Source organism: Notamacropus eugenii, chromosome 4 (genome assembly GCF_028372415.1).
Source record: "Notamacropus eugenii isolate mMacEug1 chromosome 4, mMacEug1.pri_v2, whole genome shotgun sequence".
Taxonomy (NCBI): domain Eukaryota; kingdom Metazoa; phylum Chordata; class Mammalia; order Diprotodontia; family Macropodidae; genus Notamacropus; species Notamacropus eugenii.
In genome coordinates this window covers 109,119,277-109,128,223 of record NC_092875.1, presented here as the reverse complement: position 1 = coordinate 109,128,223, position 8,947 = coordinate 109,119,277, and the positions used below count along the sequence as shown (strand labels likewise).

At 40.0% G+C, this 8,947-nt stretch overlaps 2 pseudogenes; both read right to left on the bottom strand.

Annotated features, from left to right (window-relative positions):
• Positions 1-334: 334 nt before the first annotated feature.
• LOC140502307 (protein RCC2 pseudogene) lies at positions 335-7,850 on the bottom strand (annotated as a pseudogene).
• Positions 347-895, bottom strand: LOC140500465 (ferritin heavy chain-like; annotated as a pseudogene).
• Positions 7,851-8,947: the final 1,097 nt, after the last annotated feature.

Sequence of the window (8,947 nt, the reverse complement as noted above, 5' to 3'; positions counted from 1 at the left end):
TTAGGGAATAAATTGTAGAGTTTTCAGCTCCAAGCAAAGAGAAGGCTTTCTAGTAATGAGTGCTGTCCAAAATGCAATGGGATTCTTCAGGTCATTCTGGGTGATCTTCATCATTTTGGTGATATTGAAAGGTCTGACATAAGCATTGATTGGGGATATTAGGGTTGTTTTTCATTTTTTTTGCTTGTTTTTCTTTTTTTTTTATTATTGCCTAGTCACTTTATTTAGATGTATATGGTGGTAGTTTTTTGGTAGAAATTACGGCCAGATAACCAAAATATGCATGCACTGAAAGACAGTAAGAGTCATGCCCACATTTCCCAGGTGTGTGGGAAGCCAGGCTGGCTTAGCTCTCATTGTCACTGTGCCCAAGGGTGTGCTTGTCAAAAAGATATTCCTCTGTGCTAGAATCTGGGGCCCCCATTTTGCCCAGGTTGGCCACTTGATCACCCAGTTGTTTGATGGACTTTACCTGTTCGTCCCATAGTGGGTTTCGATGAAATCACATACATGGGGTCATTCTTGTCATTTGTCAGCTTGTGCAATTCCAGTAATGACTGATTGACATTTTTTTCCAAGCGCAAAGCACATACCACTGCATTCAGCCCACCCTTTCAGTCACCTTGGTGTGACTTCTTGATGTGTTGCAGGAAGATGGGCTACCAAGCTGGTTCTGGAGTTTCATCAGCTTCTCAGCATGCTCCCTTTCCTCCTGAGACTGGTAGAGGAAGTACTTCACAAATTTCTTCAATGCTACATCATCTTGGTGTAAGTAGTAAGACATGGAGATTTAGACATAGGAGGCGTAGATTTCCCATTTGATCTATCAGTTGATGGCAGCTTCCAAGTCCTGGTGGTAGTTCTGCTGCACCTGAGAGGGGGCCGACATGGTCATGGCAGCAGTGGAGGCTGTGCAGTGGCTGGGGCTGTAGTTGGGGAAGCAGTAGCGGCGCAATGGCAGCTGAGGCCAGGGGCCAGGAGGTGGGGGTGGCTGAGCTGCTTCTGCTGCATCAAAGGGAGGAGGGACAAAGCATTGGTTAGTGGAGGTGGAGGTGGACAGGTAGGTAAGGGCACCTCTGAGGAGCAATCGAGGAGTGGGTTCTGTATAAGCACTGTGGAAGGAGGAAACCTCAGAGACTCCCTGTCCTTGCTCTTCTGGTCCATTGGGGGTATTGTTGAAGAGTCTCTTTGTTGATGAGTTATATGAATTATTTCAGAGGAACTTGGGGTTTTCCTTCCAATATTGATTCTGTGACTTGGGAAAAATAAAAGGCTGAAATCGTTCAGGTGGCAAAGAGGAGCATGATTGTGAGTTCAGGGTTCTTTCAGCATCCCTTCAACATCACAGGATATTGGCGGCCATGTATTTAGCTGTAGATCAATTCTTTGTTTTAAAGCTTTAGAAAAGGCTCCTGTTGTTTCTATGATTAAATGGCTGTTCTAGACAAAGGTTAGTACTTTGGAAACTAGATAAAAATTCAGTTGTTAGGCTGTTAGCACAATAGCCAGCCCTGGAAAATGTCACTGTTGGAGTCAATATGAAAGCAAAACTTGCATGAGTAGGTATATTTAGTTGCAAAGAGCCTCTCAGGAATCTGTTTACATGTGGAACAGGAGGATGCGTTTGAAAGAGGGATTCTTTTTTTACAGTGACATTCTTGGAAGTGGGGATTTTTACAATGATGCTCTTGGAAGGTTTTTTGTGTTTTTTGTTTTTCTTTTTTTAGGAATGCTAAGTCGTCAACTAAGAAGCAATATTTTAGGTGAACATTTGGGTTGGGAGAAGGGAGAAAAGAGAGAAAGGGAGTCAGTAAAGCTTTGGAGATCATACAGTAAAAACGTAGTCAATGTTGAATTTGCGTATAAAATGCAACCTTGGGAAGACCAACACATAAGAGCATCGGGCAACGTTTCACTGAGTAATCTCTTCTCATCTGTCTTGTTTGTGTTCCAAGGCACACTGGCAATGTCTACTGCCTGGAGGAGCCTGGAAAGCCTGTAGCAATGAATTTCCCTGCAGAATTGTGTCCCAGCTGACCACATTCAGGGCACCCAAAGGAGCAGAAGTTTTCTTTGCAGTCTGTTATCATGCTGAATTCAGCCTCACAAGTCACTTTGGTATTTGGCTGGCCATTGTACATTATCTGGGCAGGCCTGAGAATGGCATTGTTTTGGTTGCCAAGGCAAAGTTGCCCCATCTTGTTCTCTCCAAATGGAAACATGAAGTCAGTTTCTGTCAAAGCCAGAGTGTGTTTCCTACCACAGTCAGTGGACTCCATTACTTCCTTGCTGAGCACGTCTATGAATATGGGGGCTTCCACTCTCTTGGTATCACCATGTCCCATCTGCCACTTCTCATTTCGATTCCAGCTCCACAGCTTTCCTTCTGTGTCGATGAGTTGACTGTGACCAGCACAGGGGTCAGAGACCATTGTCCAAACCTGGATCCTGTACAGACAGCCATTTCTGTGTGGCCCCCATAAGTTTTGCCTTAGATTGCTGTAAGAAGTTTGCTGTTTAGTCACTTCCTCCTGACCAATGAGGACCCAGTTGGTCAACCCCAATATCCAAAGCTGCCCTCTGCATTTAAAGCCTAGTTTGGGGGTCGGGGAGTTAATGGAGAGAGGGAAAAAGCCTGTGTCTCTCACTCCTGGCCCCCAGTCATGATCCTCTCCTTTGTGTGCTCCACCTCTGTGATGACCAAGAAGGAGTTTTACAAGGATGCTGGAGATTCTTGGAGGAGGAGGTTGAAGCAGGGGAAGACAGTGACATGGCGTTTGACATCCCAGCAGAGGCCTCCTGGATTTAAAGATTTTATGGCTTGTGAGAATCCTCCTCCCCTCTTGCTGAGGCCAGGAGAATAACACCCAGGCAGCTGAACTGACTCAGTTCCTAGAGGTCCCCAGTGCCTGAGGCCCTGGCTTGAGACATAGTTGTACCACCTTCCTTCTGTCCAGGAACACCCCACCACCCAAGTTGGGAGCAGTGGAGACAGAAGCTCCAAACCCTCCGTGTATCTGAGGTGATCAACAAAGGTGAGCCAGACAGCAAGGTGAGCGACCTTTAGTGGAGAGCAGAGGAGCAAGTTATTACCCTTCCATGTTCCCCTGCAGCTGAGGGTTGAGACAGGGCTAGACTCATAACCTTCAGTACCTACAGATTGAGAGAAGGTGTGGTGTTTTCCCTTGGGACATGGGCACTGAAAGATTTTGGTGTTAATGAGTTTTCCTGAACTTACCCTATTAGCTAGCTCTTTCCATTCCTAGATTATTTATATACCTATCAACATCTATATCCATATCCCTATCTACATCTCTATATTCATATCTATATCTATGCATATATATTCATATCCATATCTATGTCTATGTCCCTATCTATATATCTCATTCTAATCTCCATGTTTCTATTTCCATATCTCTGTCCAATCTGTATCTTTACCTATATTTATCTATATCTACATTCTTGTCCATATCTATAGCTAATCTCTATCTGTATCTACATATCTATATCAGGGTATCAATATTCATATCCATATTTATATCTGAGTCCCTATCTATTTCCCTGTCTAACCTGTGTACATTCCTATTTCCATATATATATATATATTCAATCTATATCTGTACCTATACCTATCTTCACGTATATTTATATTCATGTTCACGTCAATATCACATCTATATCTATATTTGTTAGTATCTATATCCATATCTCTATCTGTATCTATCTATATCATATCTGTATGTATATCTATATCCATGTGCATATCTTTATATCCCTATTCATATGTAACTTGTATCTCAAATGTATATCTATATTCATGTCCATATCTATATCTAATCTCTATTTACAACTGTATCTACCTATATCCATACATAAACATACACATGCACCAGTATGTAAGTCTGCCACAGGTATGTGTGTGTACATATTTTCTTTCCATGGATTTAAATTCTTAGCACCTGTTCAAGGACAAGACAAGAGATCGTGAAGTAATGACAAAAGTTTCCTTGGTTAATGTGTTTTTCTTCCATTACATATTTGATCATAATATCCCCTTCCCCTCACACTGTAGATCCACCCAGGCTTTTTAAAAGCAGTAATGAAAAAAATATATTTTATCACGTTTTTTTCTCTCATTTGCATAAATATTCAGTTGCTAAACTCAGCTCACTCTGTGGGGGGGAGTTCAAGATTTCTGGCAGGAGAGATAATCAGAAATGATCTCAATTCTTTCCTAAGAAAATTTCTAAAATGACGTGAGGGGTGGTTGCTTTCTTTTAAAAATCTGTTTTAAATTCTCAGTAAGAACCAAGAAGGGATATTTATTAAAACATATAATTTTTTCATCCTAACTTACATAAAGCAGTCTTTGTGCTCCTGTGTATGACTCTTTAGTTAAAGAAGTTTCCTCATTAAATACCTTTGCTTTCTCATTTTCCCATATTTATTGATGAATATAGGAGTGAAATACTTCTCCCCATCCATTTCAGGGAGAAATGGGAGAAAACAACACCAAAAATCACTATTCCTTTTTGTATCCTCTGTAAAATGTATGTTTCCTTGTTTTCTGCTAAATCTACTTTTCTATGAAATGAGGGCAATGAGGTGGCTGCTGGGCTACAGTCAAGGCTACCTAAGTTCAAACCTGGCCCCTGGCAGTTTACTGGTGTGTCCTGGGAAAGACAGTAAAATGAAAGTAGTAATACCCATATCCTACAGTTGTTGTGACGATCAAAGGAAATATTGGTTAAGAGATTAGCACAGTGTCTTGCTCGTAGTGGTGCTTAATCCAAAGTGTGAGGAAATGAAATTGATGGTTTCTCACACACACACACACACACACACACACACACACACACACACAAACATATTTACTAGAAGAAATTAGAGGTAGATAAAGTCATTGCCAAGGACTGAACCAATGAATTTCATATGTGTATGTATGTACACCGTCATATATTTAAATGTCTTATGATTTCTATTATTTTAGTCAGAAAAATCTTCTGGTAGAATAAAGCATATGTATACGAATACATAAAACTAAATATATGTTACTCATTATTTGAGTACTCATTATCTGAGGCCTCAAAATTATAAGGCTCCATGTTGTTTGAGCCTGGCTTTGTTTGATGGTAGCTGATTAGGCAATGCCCAGGGAGAAAACTTCTACCAATCAGAGGATCAGCAATTATCTTGAAGTTTATAGTGACAGAATATTGCCCAGAGGATTGAAAGGTGAAGTTAACTGTCTAGTGTGTTTTATTGGCAGAATCTGAACTCAGACTTTCTTGTTCCAGAGTCCAGTCTGTTATCCTGCCTCCCCTGGAAGTTCCTGAAGGAAACCACAATTGTAACATGAATATATGTTCCCGAATTCACCACCTATAAAATTAGGTGCTACCATCCCCACTTAACACTAACATATTTCCAACAACATCCTGTTTTGTCTTTGTCTGATCAGGTGACCCTGGACAAGTCATTTTTCCTTTATTGCCTTAAGTGTAAAATGGGGATGATAATAGCAGCTCCCTCTCCCAGTTGTGGGAATCACATGAAGTAATTGTAAACTGCTCATCAAGGGCTTAGCATTGTGCCTGGCACAGAGTTAATTGCTACAAAAATGGGAGTTATTCTTATCATCACTATTATTATTTCTACATACAGGAAAAGAACCAAGCCCCACCATTACACTGTTGCAAGCTTCAGGGAGTTTCCTATGTGCTACTTGCACTTATACCACTAGGCATCAGCAGTGGGTCTAATGCCAGACACCCTCAGACCTAGAGCCACACCCCTTGAACTGAAAGCACTTTGAGAGCCCTATTCCTGACTGGAGGAGACCAAGGGCTAACCCTCAGATTTTGTCCCACTAATGTTTGCTTGAAATGTGTTCCATTTGTGTATGGTTAGTTTTCTTATTGCTTTGCAGTCCCCTCTAACTTACTCTTACCAGGACATAAGAGGCATCTATTTAGCATTTGCTGATAATAAATGGGGAAGAGTCCCTGAATGCCAATTCAACTGTTTTTCTATTTTAAGTAAACGAGTGCTTTTCACCACTACCATGTGATGGCAAACATTGATAATGACATGGCGCCTCTTTGGAGCAATACGTTTATCTCCTCCACAGTCACTCATCTTTGAGTCCCAACTCGTGAACCAGCCTTTTCACATGCAACACAAAGACAGAAGCACCTTCTCCCTCATACAAAAAAGCACTGATGAACTAAGCAGAGGTTCCTGAGTATTCTCCAAGGAAACCCTCAAATTGTACAACTCACTCCTGCAAGTATTCCAACAATACAACTTTGTGATGTTCCATTTTCAGGAATTATAGAAGATCAAAAACTGGTCACTTGACCATTTGAATTAACTTCCTAAATTTCTCCACCTCAGTTCTCTGCCAATGTGATTTTATTTCAATGACATATAATCACAGACTGAAAGGTCCCTTGGTCAAGGCAGGTTCACCCCTGAACGTGTCCATCGCTTCCCTTAATGAATTTCTCAAAATATTTTGTTGACAGCCTCATTATCATGAGCAGTTATTGTCAAGGGAGAATCAGAGAATTTCCAAATTAAAAGAAACCCAGTCACCACTTAATTCAAACTACATACTTGATAACATATGATGATTGTCACTTAACTGTCAACCTCTGGTTAAAGACTTCCAACAAGACCTTCCACTACCAACAATGGCAGTCATTCCACTTTTGAATAGCTCCAATTCCTTCAGCATTTTTCTTTAGCTCAAACTCAAATTTAGGCTTAATGTATACATTGATTTCAGGTCTGCCCTTGGGGGTCAAACAAAACAAATCTAATTTCTCTTGCATATTTTGGGCCTTTCATGTACTTAAAGAGAATTATTCTATTACTTCCTGCTCCAATCTTGCCAGGATAAACACTTTAACCACTTGTTCAGCCAATCTCAAGGTATCATGTGTTACAAGCTCTTTATTATGAAAATTAACCATAACTGGATACTGTCCTGCCCATCAACATCCTTCTGAAAATGTGGGCTTCAGCAAAGAACACCAGACTATTCTTTGGATTTGACCAAGGGATGACCACCTCCTTATTCCAAAAGCTTTACCTCTCTTTACATTACAAATTCACTAATCCTCTCAGATCTTTTCCCAGGCAAAGTGCTCAATATATAGTACCTCAGAATTTTATTTCTGAAATGCAAGTGTCAGATTTACAATATTGAAATTAATCTTATTATAATAAGCACAATATTCAAAGCCAATTAAGATCCCTTCCATTCTTTCTTTTCCTTTTAAAAAAATATCAGGACAGTATTTATTCTTCTGAAAGCCTTCCTTTGCTAAACAGTCTTACAAATATCAGTGACTGGTTCAGCAATCTTACCTAGCAACTGTATCAGTTCCCAGGGATGTACTTTTCTTAGGCTCCACGATTCTAATTCATCAAGGATATGTCTGACATCTTTACTTAATTTGCTAATGAAATAAATTTGTATAAATTTATGAATATAGAGTATATGTTTCCTAATTGGTACCAATTTGCTAATGAGCCATCTTGATTCTGTCCCTTCTTCTTCAAAGGTTTCTCAAGCAGAGAAAAATGAAAGAGTAATAACTGGGCAGCTCTGTCTTTTTTCTACCTTTGTCCAGTTTTATCTCATCTGCTCTGGGTAATGGGCAGCAATCCCTAGTTTCATCTTCATCTGAGACTTTCCCTTCTGATCCTTCCCCTTGCCATGACCGTTTCTCTTCAGCTGATGAGGGCTCCTCTTGTCTTGACAGCTCTCTTGGTCCACTCTCAATTCCTGCTTTGATTCTCTTCGCAAAGACGTCTGCTACGTTGTACGTAGGCAACATGTGGTTCCAAGGTGTTTATTGTCAATGTGGGGACCTGCCTGGGATCCTGGACAATCTTGTGGACTCTCAAGTTGCACAGATTTCCATCTTCTTGGTCTTCGATGGCTTCCTATGGATCTATGATCATGTGTGGTCCTGTCACACCAAGATTTCTTACCACAACTCCATGATAGGCTGAAGACCTCAACAATGATCTGTGTTCTCCACACGTTTGCCCTTTAGGTGGGACCCCTTCCAATATGTCATCTTCCCATTCATGCTATGTCTCTATGAGTGAATATGCCTTGGTTTTGTGGAGCGTACTTGCACTTTTTATTTTTTTACTGCATTACTCCATTGGTAAGATTTACTTTTTTGCTTACTTTATAGGTATATTCCTTTTACAAGCTTATTCCCTTTTTTACTACTAATATTACTGCTACTGCTACTACTACTACTACTAGTACTACTGCTACTACTACTACTACTACTACTACGACTATTACTACTACTACTACTACTACTTATATTACTATTCCTACCTCTACTACGATTCCTACTACAACCACTACTACTGCTACTACTACTACTACTTATATTACTATTCCTACCACTACTACTATTCCTACTACTACTACTACTATTACTGCTACTACTACTACTACTACTACTACTACTACTACTACTACTACTACTACTACTACTACTAGTTCTACTACAGCTAACATTTATATAAAGCATTAAGATTTGTAAGAACTTTATACATGTTAAATCACTTGATTCTTTCTACACCTCTGTATGTTGGGAGCTATTATTCTGGTTTGTCAGATGAGGATATTGGGATAAATGTAGTACCTTATCCACTGCATCAACTCATCCCATCATTTATAGCGTTACTTTCCTTACAGATTTATTCCTTTCCAACTCTTCCCTCCATGGTCTCTCTTTCCTTCACGGGTTGATTCACTTTATATTTTAACCTCTTAAAAACTTGATAGTCACACTTACCTATTTTCTCTGACTGCTCTAAGCAGCAGATAGGCAGACGTCCAATTTTTCTGTTCCTTCTATCCTTACCAGTGTGTTTCACTTTCCTTTTCTTATTTACTATACCTTCT